This window comes from Panulirus ornatus, chromosome 41 (assembly GCF_036320965.1).
Source record: "Panulirus ornatus isolate Po-2019 chromosome 41, ASM3632096v1, whole genome shotgun sequence".
In the NCBI taxonomy this organism is placed as follows: domain Eukaryota; kingdom Metazoa; phylum Arthropoda; class Malacostraca; order Decapoda; family Palinuridae; genus Panulirus; species Panulirus ornatus.
In genome coordinates, this window is record NC_092264.1 from 7622580 (window position 1) to 7645642 (window position 23063).

Consider the following 23063-nt stretch of genomic DNA (forward strand, 5'->3'; position numbering starts at 1 on the left):
CATGTTTTCCGCTTCACACAGGAAAAAACAACACTTACGATTATGCATGAGCGCTCCACTATGCCTCAGTGGGCGATAAGCATTAATCTCTGGAGTGGGCGATAGTGGTCCTTTCATGCGTGCTGGGGCTCCGCCCTTGGGACATGACAGGGAAAACCCTGGCCAGCCAATCTACCTCCTCCTCCTTCAGGAATCGACCATCTGTGGTTCCTGTGTCGAACTTGATCGCAACTACCTTGTCAAATTACTTTTTCAGCTCCTAATTTGGGGTCACTGTGTATTACTAATTCAATATTCCGTTTTTCCTTGATAATTTAGTTTGTATTGATAAGAAGTTTTGTATGACTCATATGCTCGATTATTTTGACTATCTTTTCAAGCTGTTTTGGCTTCTTTCACTTTTAGGATCCTGTTTAGTGTTTTCTGATCTAGGTTTTCACTCTTCTCATAGCGACGTGTGTCAGACGTGAAAAAATGCTTTTTACATCTATTCAGGCAATTCTGTGTCGTTCTATTTACCTGTCTTTATCAATACTTCTTTTTCCTTTCATTTTGTGAAGATATTACGCATGTCAGTGGTACCAATCTAGTTTCAGCCTTACAGGGGATAAATCTGTTTATCTCATAATCTTTACGTCTATTTTAGTTGAGCCATGTTCTAGAACACATCGCCTGATCACTGCAAACAAATGGTCTCTCTCTCTCTCTCTCTCTCTCTCTCTCTCTCTCTCTCTCTCTCTCTCTCACACACACACACACACACACACACACACACATATATATATATATATATATATATATATATATATATATATATATATATATATATATATATATATATATTTTTTTTTTTTTTTTTTGCTTTGTCGCTGTCTCCCGCGTTTGCGAGGTAGCGCAAGGAAACAGACGAAAGAAATGGCCCAACCCACCCCCATACACATGTATATACATACGTCCACACACGCAAATATACATACCTACACAGCTTTCCATGGTTTACCCCAGACGCTTCACATGCCTTGATTCAATCCACTGACAGCACGTCAACCCCGGTATACCACATCGCTCCAATTCACTCTATTCCTTGCCCTCCTTTCACCCTCCTGCATGTTCAGGCCCCGATCACACAAAATCTTTTTCACTCCATCTTTCCACCTCCAATTTGGTCTCCCTCTTCTCCTCGTTCCCTCCACCTCCGACACATATATTCTCTTGGTCAATCTTTCCTCACTCATTCTCTCCATGTGCCCGAACCATTTCAAAACACCCTCTTCTGCTCTCTCAACCACGCTCTTTTTATTTCCACACATCTCTCTTACCCTTACGTTACTTACTCGATCAAACCACCTCACACCACACATTGTCCTCAAACATCTCATTTCCAGCACATCCATCCTCCTACGCACAACTCTATCCATAGCCCACGCCTCGCAACCATACAACATTGTTGGAACCACTATTCCTTCAAACATACCCATTTTTGCTTTCCGAGATAATGTTCTCGACTTCCACACATTCTTCAAGGCTCCCAGAATTTTCGCCCCCTCCCCCACCCTATGATCCACTTCCGCTTCTATGGTTCCATGCGCTGCCAGATCCACTCCCAGATATCTAAAACACTTCACTTCCTCCAGTTTTTCTCCATTCAAACTCACCTCCCAAGTGACTTGACCCTCAACCCTACTGTACCTAATAACCTTGCTATTATTCACATTTACTCTTAACTTTCTTCTTTCACACACTTTACCAAACTCAGTCACCAGCTTCTGCAGTTTCTCACATGAATCAGCCACCAGCGCTGTATCATCAGCGAACAACAACTGACTCACTTCCCAAGCTCTCTCATCCCCAACAGACTTCATACTTGCCCCTCTTTCCAAAACTCTTGCATTCACCTCCCTAACAACCCCATCCATAAACAAATTAAACAACCATGGAGACATCACACACCCCTGCCGCAAACCTACATTCACTGAGAACCAATCACTTTCCTCTCTTCCTACACGTACACATGCCTTACATCCTCGATAAAAACTTTTCACTGCTTCTAACAACTTGCCTCCCACACCATATATTCTTAATACCTTCCACAGAGCATCTCTATCAACTCTATCATATGCCTTCTCCAGATCCATAAATGCTACATACAAATCCATTTGCTTTTCTAAGTATTTCTCACATACATTCTTCAAAGCAAACACCTGATCCACACATCCTCTACCACTTCTGAAACCACACTGCTCTTCCCCAATCTGATGCTCTGTACATGCCTTCACCCTCTCAATCAATACCCTCCCATACAATTTGCCAGGAATACTCAACAAACTTATACCTCTGTAATGTGAGCACTCACTCTTATCCCCTTTGCCTTTGTACAATGGCATATCTGGGAGTCACTGTTGACTTATGCAAATAGGATATATGAATTACCCATCGGAGTGCCTACAAGCAAAGCCACGCTTGGCCCGGTCCTGTAGCCCAAACTGAGCCGTGAAATTTGCATATTTTTCATCCTGAGCTTATCTTACATGTAGACCACAGCTAATCTGAGACCATATATATATATATATATATATATATATATATATATATATATATATATATATATATATATATATATATATATATATATATATATATATATATGGCATATATATATAAGCATATGTATACATGCTTTGTCGCTGTCTCCCGCGTTTGCGAGGTAGCGCAAGGAAACAGCGGCCGTCAGCTGTTAAATGATGTTAGCCAGAGGATAAGAGAATTTTGTCTAGCCCAAATCTCTAACAGGAGCAGTCGTTTCATAGCTGTCTTAATAGGCTTACTGGCTGAATATACACCCTATAAAGAAAACGATTTTTGCTTTTTTTTTTGATTTTCCAAAAGAAGGAACAGAGGGGGCCAGGTGAGGATATTCCAAAAAAGGCCCAGTCCTCTGTTCTTTACGCTACCTCGCTAACGCGGGAAATGGCGAATAGCTTAAAAGAAAAAAAAAAGTATATATATATATATATATATATATATATATATATATATATATATATATATATATATATCCCTGGGGATAGGGGAGAAAGAATACTTCCCACGTATTCCCTTCGCTTCGTAGAAGGCGACTAAAAGGGGAGGGAGCGGGTGGCTAGAAATCCTCCCCTCTCTTTTTTTTTTTTTTAAATTTTCCAAAAGGAGGAACAGAGAAGGGGGCCAAGTGAGGATATTCCCTCAAAGGCCCAGTCCTCTGTTCTTATCGCTACCTCGCTAATGCCTGAAATGGCAAATAGTATGAAAGATTATATATATATATATATATATATATATATATATATATATATATATATATATATATATATATATATATATATATATATATATATATATATATATATATGGTCTCAGATTAGCTGTGGTCTACATGTAAGATAAGCTCAGGATGAAAAATATGCAAATTTCACGGCTCAGTTTGGGCTACAGGACCGGGCCAAGCGTGGCTTTGCTTGTAGGCACTCCGATGGGTAATTCACATATCCTATTTGCATAAGTCAACAGTGACTCCCAGATATGCTCCTGTTAGCTCGTCTGTGTGGTGCTGTCCATGTCTGTGTGATGTTATGAATGTCTGTGAGGTGCTGTACATGTCTACGTGATGCTATGTATGTTTCTGCGATGGTGTTGTCTGTGATAGGACCAACCAAGAGACAGACCGATGCACAGCCTTTCTCTGTATCACACACACGATGCATTGCAAAGACGACTCTTACCATTAAAGATCCCTGTTGTCCATATCAGCAAGCGTAGTATATCTCAGACTATGGCTAATCCAGAAACATTCATTCATCTTCGATGTCTTCTGTTTACAGTAAAAAAGGATGATGTTTTTCATAGACCTTGGCTATTCAGGAGCATGAAAAGTCTCACTGCGCATATCAGCCACGGAACTTCGACATAAACCGTACCAAAGATACGACAGATAAACGTGCACCAACGGTGCAAATATCGGTAGTGTACCTTACAGCATATGTTCAGTGGAATCTCCTTTAGGTACTACCCACAGTCGTATAGACAGTGGGTCGGCCCATCTCATAATCTTTACTGTTTACAGACGACGGGTCAACGTCCAACATAACGCATATCGAAGTGGTTGAGGCCGACTTCGATGTCTGCGAACTCAGGAATGACTTCGATGTCTGCGAACTCGGGACCGGCTTCGATGTCTGCGAACTCGGGACCGGCTTCGATGTCTGCGAACTCAGGAATGACTTCGATGTTTGCGAACTCGTACGTATAAAATCACACATTATTTCTCTAAATCTCTTGTATCCTATAGTTTTCGAGATACCGGCCACTTCTCTGCTCAAAAAGAAATAAGAATTCAATTCAAAATTCCAGAAAAAATTGCTATTAAAAATGGTATCGAAGCTTTAGGTAATTTGAAGAATTTATCCTTCATGGTATGTGCCTGCAGCTGACCTGGACGAGACAGTCTCTGTTAAGACGCTGTGCCGGATTATTCCTGGTGGGAACCAATCTGCTAAAAGCAGCCAAACGTATTGAAAAAAGGGAGGCAAATTTAGCAATTCGTAGGAATGAAAATTTTCCTCTAGGCGGAACCTGCAATATGAAATGGGTTGGCTTAACGTAGACCTTCGCTTGAGGCGTCTAAGATTACATGAATATCTACAGTAGCGAAGTGCAGCTTCGCTGGCAGCGGTACCCTAACTCTCTTACCGTTTTGGTACGACTCTTGGTCGCGACATTACGACCACTGACTACGATCCTTGGGCATGACGGTATGACTCTTAGGTATGAACGATGGCCTGACCTTTGATCCGACTCTTCAAGATCGTGTTAAAGGTCAAGTCGACATACCAAAAGGTCATCTTGTAGTGCTCAAGGGCCATCCATACCTTCGTACTCGAGGACCTTACCGTCGTGCTCAAGGGCCGTCTCGTCGCGTTCCTTCAAGGGAGTAATCAGTCTATAAACTCTCTATCTTTAATACTTCGTCGTCTGCAGGAGCTTCGCTGGTGTAACAGCTGCGTTAAGAGGGTCATAACAATAACGCTACACTAACCTCACGCCCTACGGCAAGGTACCTCACATGACGACCACACATCAAAAGGCTTTCCACTTCAATCAATCACCTTTCGCCTCCCATAGTTTCCTTCTTGTTGGATCTCAAAGGAAATCTGTATCTTGAATCCATCTTTACATCGACCATACCAGTCTTTTCACATCAGAATTCTCATCGGAATGAAAAGGAAATAATAAAGAGAGGAAAATGTTTACTTTACTGTGAATGGACTGGCGTGAACGCGTCAAGTTAGAAAGGAAACTGAGTTCGTAAGTTACGCGATCCAAAAGAGCCAGTAGTCGTATAGAAATTCTATACACGACTCTAGTATAGTCTGCCCGAAATCCTCTGTAGGTGACAAGTGTCATTTCCGGATTATGTAAATGCCTTAGCCTCATCTAGTGATTGCTAAAGTCATTCGTCCATCAAACGTCTTAATGCCTCCATGTCTGCGCTCCAGTGAATGCTATTCACTTGTTAGTCTTATTACTACCCCTATTTCTGTGCTTCAGTAAGTAAAGTATATAGAAATATAAAACTATAGATCCAATTCTACTTTCAAAACAAATATCTTCGTCACAACGAATGACATGTGTCTAGCATCAATTGCTGGTCGTTTAAGCATTCGATTTACTGACTGTTTTTTTCTTATCAAAATATATTGTGTTTAATTTCGCACCTACAGTTTTATACTCAAGTAATTAACTAATTGACAAATAGCGACAAATTTTATATATTTCATATTTCTCTGGATCAGTAAAATGTTTGAGTTTTCCTTTAGCAAGATGGAGCAGCTACTATTCTAGAATTCATTTGTAATAGTACTTTGGGGTATATCTTTTTCAATGAATCAAACTCGGTTTTCTGCGTATTGAGATCACGTTTCAAGTGACATCAGAGCAACGATTACTGTACTTTCTAATAAATCAACAGAGAATGTTCCAATCTTTTGTTTTTCATGACGAGTCTGTGTTGAGACAGGTCCTTAACTTTGTTTTTTATGTGTCATATCAATTCTTCTCTTGCACTGAAATTGAACAACTAAGGTTTTGAAAGGTTTGTTTGTTCGAGCCGATGCCAGGTGCCCAGTGTACCGGCCAGCTCGCTGGGGAGGATGAAGAGCTGGGTTGACTGTGGGCCCACTGTCACTAGGATACATCTTGTGAATGCGTCACGGTCAAGGCCGATAACTACACCACAGTGTTAACACTGATTCCGAGTGACGAATTTCTTCTTATTGCTCTTCTTAAAACCCCTCTCATCTTTCCATCTCCTGCAGTGGGTCTATAATCATACCACTCAACACAATAAACAAACCTGTTATCATCTTGATATCTAATCTATCTTGGAAACAAGAGCCCCGTTCAGGCGTTGAAGATTATTCTCAACTAAACACTTGCCCCGATCACACAAAGATCATCCTTGTGTGGAATGTTCCAGCTCCTCATATTCCCTTGACAGAGGCGAGTCTAAAGGAATCCGACTTGTCAATTTTCCCAATACGATCTCAAAACTACTTTCCCCTGCGCTGCCCTTCTCTCTTTCCTCTTCTGTAAATATTATTTAGACCTCTTCTCCCCAAGCATAAAGGCCGTGAGACCCCGCTACTAGCCAATGTGCCTCGCGGTAAGGCTGTTGACAAAATAAAGGTGAGCAGTTTCAGCGTCTATTTCTTTACCTATAACTCTAAGTTTTTCGAATTCTTGAACATTTCATGTTCTTCCTGACAGGTATGACCTGACCTACATAATGAAGGTTCTCCAGGTCCTCAGAAATTCCTGGACTATTCTTCTTTTCTCCCTAATTTTCTATTTCTTCGGCCATCTATTCTTTATGTGTTTATTATATTCAAGGTTGGAGTCTGTAACGTGGAGAGAGAGAGAGAGAGAGAGAGAGAGAGAGAGAGAGAGAGAGAGAGAGAGAGAGAGAGAGAGAGAGAGAGAGAGAGAGAGAGAGAGAGAGAGAGAGAGAGAGAGAGAGAGAGAGAGAGAGAGAGAGACCTATATGTGTATTTAATCTTGGGAAGTAAAAACTAAAACTGGCATCACTATACTCGGATAACTTTATTCAATCTATCTCAAATGTTAGGTTTTGATTCAGGCTTTACTTTTAATACTTTAAAGTTCTGTCCTCAGCGCTCGACGGAATACATCAATACTATCACAAGAGATAAGCTTTCCTAACTTTTGATTCTTTTGACCTTGCTTTGATATCCAATTTCCCTTCGAATATGGCTCGGCCTAATCCTTTCCCGATTTTATTAAGTCAGTCCTGTGTATCACAAACGTCCTGACAATATACACTGGTCTCTCCACCTTTATCGTATAACGACGCCCAGTTTACATATCATATATATATATATATATATATATATATATATATATATATATATATATATATATATATATTCATTTATATATTTTGCTTTGTCGCTGTCTCCCGCGTTAGCGAGGCAGCGCAAGGAAACAGACGAAAAAATGGCCCAACCCACCCACATACACATGTATATACATACACGTCCACACACGCAAATATACATACCTATACATCTCAATGTACACATATATATACACACACAGACATATACACATGTACATAATTCATACTGTCTGCCTTTCTTTATTCCCATCGCCACCCTGCCACACATGGAATAACAGCCCCCTCCCCCCCTCATGTGTGCGAGGTAGCGCTAGGAAAAGACAACAAAGGCCCCATTCGTTCACACTCAGTCTCTAGCTGTCATGTAATAATGCACCGAAACCACAGCTCCCTTTCCATATCCAGGCCCCACACAACTTTCCATGGTTTACCCCAGACGCTTCACATGCCCTGGTTCAATCCGTTGACAGCACGTCGACCCCGGTATACCACATCGTTCCAATTCACTCTATTCCTTGCACGCCTTTCACCCTCCTGCATGCTCAGGCCCCAATCACTCAAGATCTTTTTCACTCTATCTTTCCACCTCCAATTTGGTCTCCCACTTCTCCTCGTTCCCTCCACCTCTGACACATATATCCTCTTGGTCAATCTTTCCTCACTCATTCTCTCCATGTGACCAAACCATTTCAAAACACCCTCTTCTGCTCTCTCAACCACACTCTTTTTAACACCCTCTTCTGCTCTCTCAACCACACTCTTTTTATTTCCACACATCTCTCTTACCCTTACATTACTTACTCGATCAAACCACCTCACACCACATATTGTCCTCAAACATCTCATTTCCAGCACATCCATCCTCCTGCGCACAACTCTATCCATAGCCCACGCCTCGCAACCATATAACACTGTTGGAACCACTATTCCTTCAAACATACCCATTTTTGCTTTCCGAGATAATGTTCTCGACTTCCACACATTCTTCAAGGCTCCCAGAATTTTTGCCCCCTCCCCCACCCTATGATTCACTTCCGCTTCCATGGTTCCATCCGCTGCCAGGTCCACTCCCAGATATCTAAAACACTTTACTTCCTCCAGTTTTTCTCCATTCAAACTTACCTCCCTATTGACTTGACCCTCAACCCTACTGTACCCAATAACCTTGCTCTTATTCACATTTACTCTTAACTTTCTTCTTTCACACACTACCAATCTCAGTCACCAGCTTCTGCAGTTTCCCACATGAATCAGCCACCAGCGATGTATCATCAGCGAACAACAACTGACTCACTTCCCAAGCTCTCTCATCCACAACAGACTGCATACTTGCCCCTCTTCCCAAAAATCTTGCATTCACCTCCCTAACAACCCCATCCATAAACAAATTAAACAACCATGGAGACATCACACACCCCTGCCGCAAACCTACATTCACTGAGAGCCAATCACTTTCCTCTCTTCCTACACGTACACATGCTTGGTCGCCGTTACTTGCGAAACTACACATGTTTGTGTGTGTGTGTGTGTGTGTGTGTGTGTGTGTGTGTGTGGTTACACCTTCGACAAGCCTCTACCATCGTCAGTGAATGGAAAGGAGTGCAATCTCCATGACGAACTTCTTAACGAAACGCTCCTTGCTTGCAGACTACACATGAGAGAGCGCTCAGAACAATCACCGGCTGCCTAGCAACCACAAGCGCTCAACACCTACACAATGAAACTAACATCCTCTTCAGTACAATCCAATCTTAATATTCTCGGCCTTCAAGTCTTTACTGGAGCACCAATCCCTTACTATTTATAACTAACCACCAACTCCAGAACGAAAATATAAAAGCTTATCTGCCCGAAATAAAAAGCTTTCCTCTGCTTCACAATTTAGCAACCTAAACTCACAGTTCCCTCCGCCCCCAACCAAATGCATCGCGATAAAACATATATAGACCGAAATGAACCGACAAGGACTATGCAACCGGCCTTCCAACTCAATATTAACCACCACCCCACCAGACATACATCCATCTGATACCTAACTCCCCTAAAATATACGGGTTATGCCTTCTCGTCTCTGTTTTGGACATTATCCAATCCAGTAGCATTACAAACACCGATTCGACACATTTCAAGGCTCTTCATGCCTACTGAAGACTTACAGTTCAATTGCCTAGGCTCTACTCACGTAGACACACACACACACGCACTAACACACAACATCACTACACTTTATGACTTGTAAGTCCCGTCTGGTAGACTTGGCCAACTTCCTGAGTGCTGTAGGAACCCAATAAAGGGAATCCTTGGATAGAAACAGGATATCAACAGGTGTTACCACACATTTTCAGATAAAGTTTCTAATATAACTCACTAATTTATAGTTTGCTGCATGAACATGTGGAGGATACAGCTTTCAAAAGTGTAAAAGATTATATATACGTGAAAGGATACAGCTTTCAGAAGTGTAAACGATTACAAATATGTGAGGGGACACAGCTTTCAAAACTATAAAATCAATAAACATGCGAGAGGCCACAGCTTTCAAAACTCTATAAGGATTATAGATATATGAAGAGCTACAAGTTTCAACAAAGAAAATGTAGCTTATACATCACACACCATACAAATACGTCTGCTTTAAAGTAGTGGCGATGTTGCAAATCCTGTACAACGAAACGCGTGCTAATAATATATATATATATAAACATTACTAATTATGCTTCGGCATACGAATTTATCTGTAGGAGTCAACTGGAGGCTGGTGACCGACTCATCTCCCTACCTTACTTACATAGGGAGTTTGCGACAATCGCTGTTAATGTTAGCAGGATGCATGCCTGCAAAGAGTGGTCAATCATAAGGTAAGGCCCGTATGAGACTGTCTTTACATTTCCTTGGTGAATTCCGGATTGTATACTTCTTAGTTCAGGATGTCAGCACTACCTTGTTTATCTTAGACACTAAGGTCTTGCTTTTCTCTGAGTTTCTGCAGCAAACTCTAAAGATCTCTTCACTCACTCGAGGATTCTATTTTTGTCCAGAATACTAGTCTTTTAATTGACACTTAAAGGAGATATTTGTACGTCTTTTGTGTCAATATTCCGGTGTATTGTTTAAATGTCCCCGAGCCTTCAATACAGCTTGAGAAACTAAGTTTAAGAACGGGATAATATAAAGATCTTGGTCGAACCTCTCTTGCTGTTACTCTTAACTGTCGTACATTCTGGGGCTATTATTGTAAGTGAGCATGAAGGGTCATCCTCGGTCCCTCTTACAAAAATCTATCATGAAGCTCGCAATACGCTGGTCCTCCCGATTTTCTCTACCAATCAATTGGACCTCAAACAATCCTTTCGAAAGAAGCTACTGCACTAACCGCACCACCGTCAGTGTATTTCACCTGGGATCTCTCGTCCCCAAGTTTTAGCTCGGCATAACTAACACACTGAGCCAATCTGAGCAGTCATATATCGTTACAGGAACCGCTTTATCCCAGACATTAAGGAAATACAACAGTAATATGTGAACTTTTTGTTTGGGTGTAACAACTATACCTTTAATTTTTCGACCCTCGATTCAATGTCGTATTTTCACACTATATTTTCAGCCTCTAGTTACACTTATATCAATAATTTGTTAATCATTATAATCACTACTATCACTATTATTATCATGAGTAGCAGTAGTGGTGGTGGTGTAGTAGTACTAACAATAATGGTAATAGCAGTAGTATCATCATTATCATTATCATAGAGTGAGCAACTGAACCATTTCAGCGTAGCGTTGTTGTGTGAGTGACAACGATTATACAACCCCATCGAAGGCGAACAAGTCAGTGGAGAAAACCCCAAGGAGATTTAGGGGAGATGGAGGGGGGAGGGAGCGGATGGCCCAACTTGCTCCTGGTGAGGGACGATAGAGAGGAAATGAAACTTACTGAGGTAGATGGAGGGGGAAGAAGTTGAGAATTTTTTTTTATTTTTTCAACGGATAGGCGTTATTCTTAAAGGATCTGACTTGGTCTGGCGAGGGTCTACTGATCTTTTCTGTATCGTAACTATCCTTAGATATCTTAACGATAAGCATATATATATATATATATATATATATATATATATTTTTTTTTTTTTTTTTCAAACTATTCGCCATTTCCCGCGTTAGCGAGGTAGCGTTAAGAACTGAGGACTGGGCCATTGAGGGAATATCCTCACCTGGCCCCCTTCTCTGTTCCTTCTTTTGGAAAATTAAAAAAAATTGAGAGGGGAGGATTTCCAGCCCCCCGCTCCCTCCCCTTTTAGTCGCCTTCTACGACACGCAGGGAATACGTGGGAAGTATTCTTTCTCCCCTATCCCCAGGGAATATGTATATATATATATATATATATATATATATATATATTTTTTTTTTTTTCCCAAAAGAAGGAACAGAGAAGGGGGCCAGGTGAGGATATTCCCTCAAAGGCCCAGGCCTCTGTTCTTAATGCTACCTCGCTAACGCGGGAAATGGCGGTGTGAAAAAAAAAAAAAAAAAAAAAAAAAAAAATATATATATATATATATATATATATATATATATATATATATATATATATATATATATATATATATATATATATATATACACACTCCAACTTACGCCAGGTACCCATTTATCGACCAGCCACCAAACGATACGGTAGACAGCTGGGTTGGCCGTGAGCCAGCCCAGGACTCGAACCCTGATCCATGAGATAGGTGGGTCGTAACGCTAATCACTGCACTACGGAGGAATCTGTGTGTCCAGTCCACAAACACACATTCTCTCTATCTCAGACATAACACTCAACAACACGTAACTTACATGACTTTTTACTTTTAACTCTAAGGTTTCCAGCAGTGAGGGCTGTGCCATAGCCTGCCCACAGTTATCTCACAATAAGTGAAAAATGTTTTAGAGTTTGGCTACCACTAGTGCAGAGCTCCCTCTCCCGTACTGCACAAATAGGTAATTCAAAAGATGTTCTGTAACAAGTCCAATGAAATTCAAACCGAGTAAATGTAATCATAAGAACGGGACACGGTGAAAGTAGCCCTCAATATGAATATCATATAGCAAGAACTAAACTGCAGAAATCTGTTTGTGAGAGGGACTTGAGAGTTGACATTATCCTTGACCTGTCAACGGAGTTCCACATTAGGAGAATAGTAAAGGACAGAGACTGTCTGCTGGTAAATATAAGAATACCAGTTAAGTATGAGGATACTGTAATATTCAACAAGCTGTTCACATCTTACGAAAGGCCAAAACTAGAATATGCCTTTCAAATTCAGTCACCGTGCCTGAGGGCAACAAACATGGTACCAGAATTAAGAAAGCTCTGTTATAGGGGAAGAATAGTGGCCTTAAACTTCCCCACCATGAAAGAGAGAAAAGTATGGAGTGACCTGATCACAGCACTGAAGTTTTTAAAACATTTTGATGAAACTAATAGTACACAATTCTTCGCAAGCCGCAAGGACTGAACACTCAGAGGCCATACCGCGAAATTAAGACCAAAGCTTTCTAGAAGAGAAGTAAGGAAGAGTGGTTATTGAATGGAATACCTGAATAATGAACCTGTAAATGTGGAAGGCTTACAGAAGTTGAAACATTGTATGACAGTAGAGAAAATGCAAAAGATGAGGTCTCGCGAATGTAGAACTTCTTTCCCGTAAAAACAAATAGGTAAAAGTGTGTAATTACACACACACACACACACACACACACACACACACACACACGCACACGCACACACATACACACTGTCTAAGCTCCCTTGCCCATTCAATCTTACTTTCCCGCCCTTATCTTAACTTTACCACATACACACCATGATTAACTTTCCCTACATCTATCATTACTAAGCTTCAAGACTTCCATTTGATATTCGGCCAAGAACGTCCACTCTACCACAAATTGCAAGATTTCCCCTTTTTTTCACACGCACCATAATACACTTTTTTTTTTTCTTCTTCTTCTTCGGGGGGGGGGGGGGGGGTTCGTCTCTTCTTTCTGAACAGTTCCAGTCATGCTTATGTAAAACGTGAGACAATGTACTCTGGCAAGACACGTAGCTTCACTTTCACGCAACTATGAACACACACATCTTGGCCACCTTCCAGCACTGTAGCTAATATTTTGATAACCAGTCTTTCATCCTCACTACGAATCCTCCACAAACACTTCATATCCTATACTCTTTTTAGCTACTCGCCTTCCTGTAAGTCCACCTTGTTACGTACCCAGGTCAGCCAAGGTACCTCATTCCTACCGTGGATAATAAAATGTCGACATTCTCTCTCTAAGTCGTATCTCAAACTGCCTGGAACGATTTCTCGTCCTCTACACTATCCCAAACTGCCTGGAACGATCTCTCTCCCTCTATCCCAAATCGTCTGGAAGGGTCTCTCTCCCTCTATCCTAAACTGCCTGAAACGGTCTCTCCCTCTATCCCAAACTGCCTAGAACAGCTTCTCTCTTTCCTCACTGCCTTCACTTTTCCTACAACTGTCTCCCTATGCACTATCCCAAACTAAAGGTCTTACAGTATCAGTCATTAAGCCACTATAACAACAACATCAGCAGCATGCATTAACTTTTCCAGATTCTAATCCGTTGTATATTTTTCCAGCTCCACTTTCCCACCTGTATTTTCCGGTCCGAACCTTCTTGCTACTCCAACTTTAAAGTCACTTAGCGGCCCAGGAGACGCAACCCACGCCCCGTCTCACACCAGCCTCGATCCTAAAGAACTCTCACTCCTGCCTGAACTCACTCCTTCTCTCATGTACATCGCTATATAATTTAATAATTGTGGCTCAGTCCCTTAACCTTTGGTGCACTCGATATCCTCTCTCGCGCATGGGTATGTCTGCACATTAATTTCGAAGCACTTTATGGCAGAAGTAACGACTCTTTCCCTTTATCCTGCCAGACAACAGTGTCTGAAGAATCAGTTAGCACTTCCAGCTGTTGTCTCATACATCGCATGAAGTATAACACACCTCATAATCCATTCCGGTCGACTCTATCATCTCCAATTGGGTAAGTGATGCAGGCATATCAATCCAATTTTCTGACACTCAACTATCATTCTCACGGTAGTGATATGGGCAACATAACAGCAGCATCTCTTTGTATATCCATGTAGCTCCCACCTCCTCTCTTATACTGCTACAGCGATTTTTTTTTTTTTTTTTTTTTTGGTTCGAGAAAGACCTAATCTATTTACCGCTGCGTCCAAGGCCGTATTCTAGCAAGCAGGCGCATCCATGCCTTAATTTTAAGCTGCACATCCGAATTCTACCTCAATCCTTGGTTGAGTTTTACGGTCGAGCTTATCTCTCAGCCATCATTCCATCTACGCAGAAGCATGTTGATAAGCCCTTCAGCATCCCAATAAAAGTAGTCCACCCTGACAGACATTTCAGGCCTCAGAGGCGAATTTTATATTCAGATATAATCAATTTTTCTCCTTCATCCTCTCAGTTACCACTCAACCAAGCATCTTACTTCCAACTATAAGTAAAGTCATATCATATAAAATCCTTCCGAGCATTCGTCAGCCTCCAACTCTGCACCGATTTCGTCCATGTGATCCTCTGATACGTTCCCCTCATATCACACACTCACACTTGAGTAACAGCTCATGCTTCTCCCCTCAAGTGTCTTACTGGACGTCAAAGCCCACTCCAGAGTCTTTACCAGACTTCACCTTTTGCTGGGTCCTAGTCTCGCTTCTCCCTCAAAGAATTGGCCCTTTCTCATCTCCACTTCTACACAGCTCCAAAATACCGTGGCTTTGGTCGCGTCTCTCAGACTCAATTTAACCTCAAAACATTGTTTCAGTCTAAACTTACATAATAACAGTAGATTAAAAGAAGTCTCAGTTCCCTGTCGCCTGATCACTGTTTTCTTAACTTTTACATTTAACCGTGAAAATTCCATTTGTTTTTTATTACACTAATATGATCGCCCAGCATTATCCCTAAACATTCATTTTATCATTTTTCACGTTTTATTTTCCTTTCTTCATTAAATATGCCTACGTGATTATCTCTCGTCTTCTTATCTTCCAGTTTCATCAACTGTTAAGACAATCCAAATTGCTATATATTGCTTGTTTCGTTTTGTCGTTCTACCCCAGTCATGTTGTCCCATTCCTCTTTTCATCTATTATATCTTCATTTCATTTACTCCTTTCAATTTCGAAATGAAAATAAAAGAAAAGTATTTAAGTCATCAGCCTTTCACAAACATCACTTAAATCTACGTAAGACAGTATTCACACTTACAGTTGCAATACTTCCGAGAGTAATATCACGTTGGGTTTCTTAGAAATCACATAATATATATATATATATATATATATATATATATATATATATATATATATATATATATATATATATATATATATATATATATATATATATATATATATATATATATATATATGTATATATTTTTTTTTCATACTATTCGCCATTTCCCGCGTTAGCAAGGTAGCGTTAAGTACAGAGGACTGGACCTCTGAGGGAACATCCTCACCTGGCCCCCTTCTCTGTTCCTTCTTTTGGAAAATTAAAAAAAAAAACTGAGAGGGGAGGATTTCCAGCCCCCCGCTCCCTTCCCTTTTAGTCGCCTTCTACGACACGCAGGGAATACGTGGGAAGTATTCTTTCTCCCCTGTCCCCAGGGAAAATATATATATATATATACATAAGTATACTTATGTAAGTAGGAGAGATGGCCAGAGAGCGTTATTGGATTACGTGTTAATTGACAGGCGTGCGAAAGAGAGACTTTTGGATGTTAATGTGCTGAGAGGTGCAACTGGAGGGATGTCTGATCATTATCTTGTGGAGGCTAAGGTGAAGATTAGTATGGGTTTTCAGAAAAGAGGAGTGAATGTTGGGGTGAAGAAGGTGGTGAGAGTAAGTGAGCTTGGGAAGGAGACCTGTGTGGGGAAGTACCAGGAGAGACTGTGTACAGAATGGAAAAAGGTGAGAACAATGGAAGTAAGGGGAGTCGGGGAGGAATGGGATGTATTTAGGGAATCAGTGATGGATTGCGCAAAAGATGCTTGTGGCATGAGAAGAGTGGGAGGTGGGCTGTTTAGAAAGGGTAGTGAGTGGTGGGATGAAGAAGTAAGAGTATTAGTGAAAGAGAAGAGAGAGGCATTTGGACGATTTTTGCAGGGAAAAAATGCAATTGAGTGGGAGAAGTATAAAAGAAAGAGACAGGAGGTCAAGAGAAAGGTGCAAGAGGTGAAAAAAAGGGCAAATGAGAGTTGGGGTGAGAGACTATCAGTAAATTTTAGGGAGAATAAAAAGATGTTCTGGAAGGAGGTAAATAGGGTGCGTAAGACAAGGGAGCAAATGGGAACTTCAGTGAAGGGCGTAAATGGGGAGGTGATAACAAGTAGCGGTGATGTGAGAAGGAGATGGAATGAGTATTTTGAAGGTTTGTTGAATGTGTCTGATGACAGAGTGGCAGATATAGGGTGTTTTGGTCGAGGTGGTGTGCAAAGTGAGAGGGTTAGGGAAAATGATTTGGTAAACAGAGAGGAGGTAGTAAAAGCTTTGCGGAAGATGAAAGCCGGCAAGGCAGCAGGTTTGGATGGTATTGCAGTGGAATTTATTAAGAAAGGGGGTGACTGTATTGTTGACTGGTTGGTAAGGTTATTTAATGTATGTATGACTCATGGTGAGGTGCCTGAGGATTGGCGGAATGCGTGCATAGTGCCATTGTACAAAGGCAAAGGGGATAAGAGTGAGTGCTCAAATTACAGAGGTATAAGTTTGTTGAGTATTCCTGGTAAATTATATGGGAGGGTATTGATTGAGAGGGTGAAGGCATGTACAGAGCATCAGATTGGGGAAGAGCAGTGCGGTTTCAGAAGTGGTAGAGGATGTGTGGATCAGGTGTTTGCTTTGAAGAATGTATGTGAGAAATACTTAGAAAAGCAAATGGATTTGTATGTAGCATTTATGGATCTGGAGAAGGCATATGATAGAGTTGATAGAGATGCTCTGTGGAAGGTATTAAGAATATATGGTGTGGGAGGCAAGTTGTTAGAAGCAGTGAAAAGTTTTTATCGAGGATGTAAGGCATGTGTACGTGTAGGAAGAGAGGAAAGTGATTGGTTCTCAGTGAATGTAGGTTTGCGGCAGGGGTGTGTGATGTCTCCATGGTTGTTTAATTTGTTTATGGATGGGGTTGTAAAGGAGGTAAATGCAAGAGTCCTGGAAAGAGGGGCAAGTATGAAGTCTGTTGGGGATGAGAGAGCTTGGGAAGTGAGTCAATTGTTGTTCGCTGATGATACAGCGCTGGTGGCTGATTCATGTGAGAAACTGCAGAAGCTGGTGACTGAGTTTGGTAAAGTGTGTGGAAGAAGAAAGTTGAGAGTAAATGTGAATAAGAGCAAGGTTATTAGGTACAGTAGGGGTGAGGGTCAAGTCAATTGGGAGGTGAGTTTGAATGGAGAAAAACTGGAGGAAGTGAAGTGTTTTAGATATCTGGGAGTGGATCTGTCAGCGGATGGAACCATGGAAGCGGAAGTGGATCATAGAGTGGGGGAGGGGGCGAAAATTTTGGGAGCCTTGAAAAATGTGTGGAAGTCGAGAACATTATCTCGGAAAGCAAAAATGGGTATGTTTGAGGGAATAGTGGTTCCAACAATGCTGTATGGTTGCGAGGCGTGGGCTATGGATAGAGATGTGCGCAGGAGGATGGATGTGCTGGAAATGAGATGTTTGAGGACAATGTGTGGTGTGAGGTGGTTTGATCGAGTAAGTAACGTAAGGGTAAGAGAGATGTGTGGAAATAAAAAGAGCGTGGTCGAGAGAGCAGAAGAGGGTGTTTTGAAATGGTTTGGGCACATGGAGAGAATGAGTGAGGAGAGATTGACCAAGAGGATATATGTGTCGGAGGTGGAGGGAACGAGGAGAAGAGGGAGACCAAATTGGAGGTGGAAAGATGGAGTGAAAAAGATTTTGTGTGATCGGGGCCTGAACATGCAGGAGGGTGAAAGGAGGGCAAGAAATAGAGTGAATTGGAGTCATGTGGTATACAGGGGTTGACGTGCTGTCAGTGGATTGAAGCAAGGCATGTGAAGCGTCTGGGGTAAACCATGGAAAGCTGTGTAGGTATGTATATTTGCGTGTCTGGACGTGTGTATGTACATGTGTATGGGGGGGGGGGGTTGGGCCATTTCTTTCGTCTGTTTCCTTGCGCTACCTCGCAAACGCGGGAGACAGCGACAAAGTATAAAAAAAAAAAAAAAAAAAAAAAAATATATATATATATATATATATATATATATATATATATATATATATATATATATATATATATATATATATATATATTATATATATGCTTAATTTCTTATTCGAACAGATAATTTATATTCATATAACTTGTATGAGGAATAATGAAATTTTGAAAATGTAATACGATGTTCTGGTTTCTTAGGATTCAATTTTTTTGTGGATATAACTATGTTACTAACTTTATCAACAACAACAATAACAATTATAATAATTATCATTATTATATCCAATAAATGTCTGGAAACTTTCAGATTAGGTTAAGGAGGTCGGTAAATTTTACAGCACACACTGAGCCAGATGAAACATCTAGAATTGGAAGAAAATCTAAATCAATTATGAAACAGGTAACGGAAGTAATTCTTAATTCTTTGTTAATAAATTTCCAACTTCTTAGCCAGAGAACACGGTGTCAGATTCATAAACACATACCAAAATTAGAAATAGCACAAATAATAAACATAAACGAGTAATTAAAGGTAATACATATCCCACAGCCGGAATAAACATATACGTGTACATACGTACATGTTCAATGGCCCAAGAATAATACGAAATAAGTCATATATTCTCAATATACATTGAATCGTGTCTCAAAACCTGTTGGACAAAGTGGAACCATAGTCTGGCAAGAAGGAAGATTAATCTACTCTAAACATTTGTATTATCTATATAACCTTATAGTCACAATTTCAAATCAACATTCAAAATATGAAAAAATTTTGAGATATGTTCAAAATACTGAAGCATCATAAACGCAAAGACTTCCCAATTAAAAATGTTTAATGAGGGTTTATTCAAAAGCGCATATATATATATATATATATATATATATATATATATATATATATATATATATATATATATTTTTTTTTTTTTTTTTTTTGCTTTGTCGCTGTCTCCCGCGTTTGCGAGGTAGCGCAAGGAAACAGACGAAAGAAATGGCCCAATTTGGTAATTGATCACATGTTTACTAAATGGCGTCCTAGCTTCGTCTCTCCGATGTATATCAACTGATTGTTATATTTCTCTCTTGTGTCTCCCCTGATGATGTGATTATTACACGAAAGTGCACTTGGGAACTTTTCGTGTATCATTTTCCCCGTGGACTCATACGAATATATATATATATATATATATATATATATATATATATATATATATATATATATATATATATATATATATATATATATATATATATGGGTGAAACTCCAGCCGTATCAGATCTGATAAAGATCATTCAGACAGCTTTACGGAAGCGTATAATAAACATACAAATACCAGAACCTGAGGGAAGTATGTCTTCATACAATGATCTTACAAACTTTAATGTTCTGTACTAAATGTTCCTCTGATTTACTTATACATATTCTGTCTGTCTGTCTGTCTGTCTGTCTCTCTCTCTCTCTCTCTCTCTCTCTCTCTCTCTCTCTCTCTCTCTCTCTCTCTCTCTCTCTCTCTCTCCCAAACAGAGCATCTGTCGAATTTAATACTTGACCGATGTACCTGCTGAACATAGTGGCTGGAGTGCAAGAACAAGCAGAAAGCAACCACACCATCACAAGGTCGAGTCCACATCCGCCACTTGTAACATTCCTGCCTCGTGCAACATGTGTATACCTCACAACACATTGTAACATTCCTGCCTCGTGCAACATGTGTATACCTCACAGCACATTGTAACATTCCTGCCTCGTGCAACATGTGTATACCTCACAACACGTTGTAACATTCCTGCCTCGTGCAACATGTGTATACCTCACAACTCATTATAACACTCCTGCCTCGTGCAACATGTGTATACCTCACAACTCATTATAACACTCCTGCCTCGTGCAACATGTGTATGCCTCACAAGACGTTGTAACATTCCTGCCTCGTGCAACATGTGTATACCTCACAACTCATTATAACACTCCTGCCTCGTGCAACATGTGTATGCCTCACAACACGTTGTAACATTCCTGCCTCGTGCAACATGTGTATACCTCACAACTCATTATAACACTCCTGCCTCGTGCAACATGTGTATACCTCACAACTCATTATAACACTCCTGCCTCGTGCAACATGTGTATACCTCACAACACGTTGTAACACTCCTGCCTCGTGCAACATGTGTATACCTCACAACTCATTATAACACTCCTGCCTCGTGCAACATGTGTATGCCTCACAACACGTTGTAACATTCCTGCCTCGTGCAACATGTGTATGCCTCACAACACGTTGTAACATTCCTGCCTCGTGCAACATGTGTATACCTCACAACTCATTATAACACTCCTGCCTCGTGCAACATGTGTATGCCTCACAACACGTTGTAACATTCCTGCCTCGTGCAACATGTGTATACCTCACAACTCATTATAACACTCCTGCCTCGTGCAACATGTGTATGCCTCACAACACATGATAAATATCTAAGAACAATTTTCTTGCTGTCAGTTGAGGCGTGACAGACTACTACACCAAGGCTTCACACAATCAGGTCAAGCTTCAAATCATTATCACTAAGGACAAAAATAATCTATCTATCTATCAATGTCTATATATATATATATATATATATATATATATATATATATATATATATATATATATATATATATATATATATATATATGTATGTGCAAAATTCTCGGTTTCAAAAATGCCGTTTGGCTTGCTTTTCCCGCCATAATTCTTGCGGTTTATAGTTCAGATACACCAACTTTTCCCGCCATATCTCTCGCGGTTTATAGTTCAGTTACACCAGCACTTCCCTCCATAACTCTCGTGGTAGTAGTTCAGATACACTTGTTTTTCCCTCCATAATTCCTCTTGCAGTGGTTTATATATTCTAGTTTCCCTCTACAATTCTCACATAAAGAGTTCATACACGCTTGTGTTTTCCCGCTAGTAATCGTGTCGCTACTGTTCCTCTAGCTCAACCAATTAGGGTGTCGAGTAAGTACAGGGGAGGGCTTTTGAGTCTCACTCTTCTAACGTTTCGGTTTGCGCAGAAGCCTTCTACAGTTTCTCTGAAGAAGGCTTCTGCGCGAGCCGAAAAGTTAAAGTATAACTCAGAAGCTCTCCTCTGTGTTTATTCACCACCAAAATTTACACATTTGTCGCAATGAGTAATCTATCATCATAGATAATACTCACCTCGCTTTAGCCGTCCGATCTCCGAAAGGGATTTTATCAAGGACTATTTACTGACAGAGGAAAGTAAGTGCATATCTCTGATGTTTTGTGATTCATACCAAAGGCATCCCGAAGGAAAACAGTTGATATTAGGAATAACACTAAAGCTTTAGAAACGTATATATTAGGATGAAAGTTGGAGTGAGGCAAGCTTATCTACTGCAAAGTCAATATATGTTAGTGACTGGGAATTACTAGTAACTGGTAGAGTACACAATTCAAGACCACGATGGTGACTCCTAAAACAGTTGAAGAGGAACCTTTCAATCAGCAGGTATGACAAGTAAGCCTAAAGTAGATGTTGAGGCTAGTGAGGTATCAAACCAACATAGGTCTACTGTGTTGAAGGATGAAGTAAAGGATGACCCCATTATCATTTCGCTCACACATCATATGGTAGGTCATCAAGACCGACAGTTCTGGGATTAGGGTACAAGAGGGAAACGTTTTGCTTGACTGGGGACGAGATAAATGATGTTCTAGAGAACATTGATGACAATGTATAAGAGAACTCTCAGGCACAGTACAGGTGGAAACCAGTAATGTATTCTGGGACAGATCTCAGGAAATTATAGGCAGGTGTAAGTACGGTTCTCCTTAATAAGTTTACAAAAAGCCATAGGAGAAAATCAGCATGGCTTTTGTAACAAAAGATCTTTTATAACAAAATTACTGAATATCTCAAGGTCATTACTATAACTGTGTTTCAAAAATACCTTCAAATATGTCATTACATTTTCAAAAGGTATTCAACAAAGTACCACATACGAGACTATAATGTAAGTCAAAATCATATGACACCGGAGATGAACTAAGTGTATGGATTAGTGACTAACTCACTGACAGAAAGTAATATATATATATATATATATATATATATATATATATATATATATATATATATATATATATATATATATATATATATATATATATAAATATATATATATATGAATAAGGCAACAAGTATATGTACATGTGTATATATGTATGTGTCCGTGTATGTATATGTATGTATACGTTGAAATGTATAGGTATGTATATATGCGTGTGTGGGCATGTATGTATATAT

The 23063-nt window shown here is 40.2% G+C and overlaps 1 protein-coding gene across 4 annotated transcripts in view; it reads right to left on the reverse strand.

The window, feature by feature from the left end:
- Positions 1-23063, reverse strand: part of LOC139761648 (immunoglobulin superfamily DCC subclass member 4-like) — a 265177-nt gene that overhangs the window by 240636 nt on the left and 1478 nt on the right. The window lies entirely within an intron of this gene.